The 5,013-nt window shown below is 50.7% G+C and overlaps 1 pseudogene; it reads right to left on the bottom strand.

Annotated features, from left to right (window-relative positions):
• Nucleotides 1–1,229: 1,229 nt before the first annotated feature.
• LOC118649751 lies at nt 1,230–4,732 on the bottom strand (annotated as a pseudogene).
• Between the last annotated feature and the right edge of the window lie 281 nt (nt 4,733–5,013).

The following is a 5,013-nucleotide window of genomic DNA, read 5'->3' as shown; positions in this document are numbered from 1 at the left end:
CTAACTGGCTACTTTAATACAACCACTAATCTACTTTCTGTGTCTTTATATTTGACTGTTCTAAACCTTTCATATAAATATAATATGTGGTTGGTTATGATTGGCTTCTTTCACTTAGCATAATGTTTTCAAGGTTAATCCATATTGTAGCAGATATTATTAGTACTTCATTTCTTTTTATTTCCAATAATATTTTATTTTACTCATATGCCACATTCTGTTAGTTGATGGACATTTAATTTGCTTTCACATTTTGGGTATTTTAAATACAGAAAACCTTCGATTTTGTGGACTTCTATTTAATGGACTTTGGATTTAATGGACAAAGTTTCCGGCTATATGTCATATGTGAAAATTAACACTGTCATTTTAAAATGCTTTTAACCAAGAGTTGCTTATAATTAAACAGGTTATTTTTATTAATTCACTCTTATTTTTAACAAATTTTAGTGAATAGGCAATATGTTGGTAAAACACTGTAGTAATTTTGTCAACATAAATATTACATATCTACAACTATAATTTACATATTTAAATCCAGGAGTCATACTGGTAAACAGTGTTCAATGAATGATTAGCATGTGATCACACTGCATTGAGGCTGGTAATTGGTACTGTTGTCCTGTGGTGTGACTTTCTGCAGCAGTTTTAACACCCACCAGCAGATGTTCTGAAGTGCTTTAAAGCCATGCCTCATCAAGGTGACTGGTGAATGCATGCATTTACTAGACCTATTCAATATAAATTTAAAATTACAGTAATACACATAGAAAACTTTTCTGTGAAATTAAACTTTTCATACATACTTAATTTTAATTTTACAAATGTATCTACATAAGTAAAAAGAGGTTAACTAATTTGTCAACTTTTTTTTTTTATAATTTCTAAAGTAGTTTTAATGTCACACAAGCAGCTTTTTAAGTCTAAAGTGAGAGAAAATAGAGGTAACTAAGAAAAATCCCCATTGGCCTCTGTTCCCCCCCAGCCTGTGGAGGGCCCAGCTGAGCCCTGACCAGGATTAGCAGCTATGAGAAGGGACCTAGTTCCTCAGGAAGAGCCAGGGGTCCATTCCTTCCCCTTAGAAACCTGGTTTTCCAGGGGAGTAGAGGCATCTCAAGCCAGGCCACTGCACCAGTGAATCCCCTCAATTCCTGTTCATTTAACTCTGATCAGAGAAGGGGTGCTCTCCCAGTAGGCCCAGAACCAGCTTGCCCAGTCACAGGAAGGGTTCAGTCAGCAGGTTCATCTCGCAGGATGGTGAGGAAGCGCTGGCCTCCCTCACAGAGAAGGCTGTGCACAGCCTGGCATAGTGCCAGCTGGGGCGCTCCCAGTGACTCCTGCATGCTCACTAAGGGGAGAAGTTCTGCCATCAGGACCTGGGGGGAGATGTAGGGTCAAGGTTGCAGGGAGGCCTTATCCCAGACAGCAGCCCAGGGCCCCCACAGGAGGGCCCAGGGGATAGAGTATTTCCAGGACAGGCTTTGAGGCACCATCATCCAGCCCCTCCCTCCTCCAAACGCTCCATTCTCTCTCCTGCTGCCCCGGTGCTGGCAAATGCACAGGTGCAGAGGCTCTCGTCAAGAGCACAGATAGGCTGTTGAGCCCTTACAAGGCTTCAGATCTGGAATCCTCCCCATGACTCAGGCTCCCCTGGCACCCAGTCACCTACTCCCTAATCCTCACTCTGGAAGTACCTTTTCCAGGTGGATTTGCTGGTCCAGCATGTCCACCCGAAGCCTGAGGGCTGCCAGGGTTTGCAACTCCTGGGTGCTGGAGTAGAGAAGCAGCTGGGGCCTCCAGGTGGGATCTGCTCCTCCTCCACAAGGCAATGAGGTCATGGGGGGCCTCTCCTCAGGCCACGGCCCCAGCTGCTGTTCCACCACTTCTGTGAGGACGGGGGGATGTGGCCTCCTGGGGTGACAGCCAGGCACCTCTTTGCCACTCTCCTCTAAGGGGGAGCAAAGTTGCAAAGTCTCCATTTGCCTCCGAGACAAAGCCCTATTGTTCATAATCATCTCTTACAAGGCTAGGCCAGTCACCTACCAGTACCTCTGATTCTCACATGCTACTTTTTCAATGATTGGACAAATAAGTAAACTACTTAAAGTGGTAGGGCTCTTTGTGTTGGGAGAAGGAATGGGGGTTGGAGGAGCTGTTCCGACTGGTCCCATAGGACAACTGGGGAGAACTCAGAATGCAATGGAGTGACTTGGGGAAGGGCCTGTCTGCCTCTACTCTTGGGTTGTCCTGTGGCTAGAGAACCTTGACCTCCCCTACCAGACTTCAGCACAGATGGCAGTGGGGTCTCACCTGCCTGCAGTTCCCGCAGCCTGTGGAGGCACTGCCCCACAATAGCCTGTAGCCCCTCCAAGGTGAGCAGGCCACGGTACTCCTGCATCCAGTCCGTGGGGTCTACGAAAGTCATGGAGGGCAGGCTGGGTCCATGCTGGTCCTGCAGCACCCCCACCCCCAACCCCATACAATAACCTGTATCAGGGCCCACTGACCTTTTGTGAGCTCTTCCTCCATTCTCAGTCTTAGCAGCGAGCAAGCCTTCTGCAGGCGCCCTACCTCTGCCTCCAACTCTGCAGCACTGAGCCTGGAGCTAGGCCAGCCTGACTGGGCACAGGTCAGGGAAACTCCTGTGTTCAACGCCACCGCTCACCTCCCCTAAAGATGGGGCCTGGGAGTGGCTCTGGGCCTTCCTGGAGTTGCTCCTCAAATTCACCAAGTATAGAACCAGACACTCTTCCCCTACTCCCCAGCAAATCCAGCAAGGATACAGTCACCTGCATTTTCTGGAGGAACTGGGTTTTAGAGGACGTAGTGGCATCCATGGAGTCGCTGGTCTGTGTAGAGCTGAGCTGGGCCCACAGGCTGGATGTACACATGGGCACCCCAGTGAGAGATCATTATTCTAGTTAGCTGGACTGGATCTCAGGAAGTAGGCTAGGGCCAGAGTAGGGGCCTCAGTCTAGGCCCTAGGGTGTCTGGCTCTGCTGAGAGCTAGGAGAGGCCTTGGGATGTCTCAGGGGAACTAAGAGGACACTGTCCAGAGAACTGACCCATTCTGAGAAATACTAGGAGAGAATTTGAGGAGGAAGGGGAGAGGGGCTGGCAGTGACTGGTAACTAGGATGACTGGTAAGAACTGTGGGTGCTGGCTGTGTACCAGGCACAGTGCATAACCTGAAAGGAACCACCTCAGTTAACATCTCTAGAAAGCTAGTACTACTATCTTCACCTGCACATGCAAGACAAATTGGGACTAAAAGACACCAAGTGTTTTGCTCAAAGTCTTGCAGCTTATAACCAAGCAGCTGAGCTGGGGGGTCTCAAAGCCTACTGAGTCTAAGGTGACTATGGCAGTCAGAGCTGAACAGACTCTCTTAATATATAGTGTTCCCTCCTACCAAAGAAAGCAAAGAGATCTGCTGGGAAAGTCTTACCAACAGGGCCCCGAGCTGGTGGGAAGCCTTGGCTTCCCTGCTCTCCCCTCCACCCCGACCCAGTTGCCAGACTCAGCCTCACCAGGAGTTCTGAGAAGCCACCTTCCCGAAGGCCATGGGCAGCTGCAGCAGCGTCCTGTCAGGAAACCCAGTGTTCAAAGGAGCCTCGCCTCATTCTGGGACTGCAGACCCCATTCCCTGCTCAGAGCCCAGATAGGGGTGAGGCTAACACCCCCACCCCCAAACAGGGCTTCCAGAGTGACCATGGGAGCCAACCCCGTCCAGGTCTGCCCTGTCAGAGAGAGGAGAGGGTACCACAAGTAGAGCCTATCTGAGCCCCTGGGCTGCGTAGATTAAAGGGCACTGGACGGCCAGGGAGGAGAGTGGGACAGGCCCTAGCACATCAAACCCAGCCAATTCACAACCTGCTGTTCCACTCTGCCAGCTTCAGGGCATGGGCCTCATGGGTGGTACTCAAGAACCCACATGCACTTCAATGCCCTGCCCTCCCTGTCACCCCAAATTCCAGACTCCAGCTGCTGGCTAGGGTCTGGTCAGGTAGAGTGCTAGCAGTTCCTCCAGTGAGGTTCTGAGAAACCTACCCCTTCTCCTTGAGTGTGAAAGCTTCTTGGGCCTGAGGAGCAGCCGAGGGAGCTATCTGTGGGTCCCTGAGGCCGGGTCCAGGCTTGGCAGCTAGGGGCCCTCTCCCTGTACAGGTCTGATCCCCCGCGGACAGAAGCCTAGGCTTCGGGAAGCCCTTGGCAGGCCTGGTGGCCTGGTGGCCTGGCGGGTGCCCTTGGGGAGTTTTGTTTGAGAAGCCCGGTGTGGGGCAGCGGCTGTGGTAGCCGAAGTGGCAATGGACCCAGACTTCAGGTTGGAGGCCTTGTCTCTTTCTCCAGCCTTAGATATGCCTTTTCGCACTGCCTTCTGCCGTGCCGTGGTTAGAAGCTCCAGCTCCTTGAGGTCTTGGGGGCTGGGTGTGCATGCTGCGGAAGCCAATACAGTGGTCGGTCACCACTGTCCTTCTTACCACTGCATGCAGAAGGCAGGCCAGGGGCAGCACTTGGAGCTGGGTGGCTGAGGTTTACCTGGAGACGGGGCCTCTTCATTCGTTTCTGGACCTGGGGTTGGCTCTGGAATCGGGGTCTCAGCTGGTTCCCAGGCCCGCAGCAGCCTCCGGGAGACCCGCAGGCTCTGCTCCAGCTGCCGCTGCCGCTCGGCACAGGTGTCCAGGGCGTCCCGCAGCTCGGCCACCAGCCGGCGTGAGCAACCGAGCGGTAGCATGGAGACGGTAGTCAGTCATTTGTCAACTTTTTAACATACACATTTGGAAAACCTATTTTATTGTATAACAGATTTTCAGCTTTAATGGACACCCCCTCTCCCAAATTAGTCTGTTATATCGAAATTTTACTGTAATGTTGTTATAACGTGTATGTACAAATCATTATGAACATGTTTTTTATTTCTTTTGGGTATATATCTAGGAGTGGAATTGTTGGATCATATGGAAACTCTACGTTTAACTTTGAGAAAATGCCAAGTGGTTTTCCAAAGTGACTGTA

Source organism: Myotis myotis, unplaced genomic scaffold (assembly GCF_014108235.1).
Source record: "Myotis myotis isolate mMyoMyo1 unplaced genomic scaffold, mMyoMyo1.p scaffold_m19_p_3, whole genome shotgun sequence".
NCBI lineage: Eukaryota > Metazoa > Chordata > Mammalia > Chiroptera > Vespertilionidae > Myotis > Myotis myotis.
The sequence above is the reverse complement of the archived record's forward strand: the minus strand, read 5'-3'. Positions and strand labels throughout refer to the sequence as shown.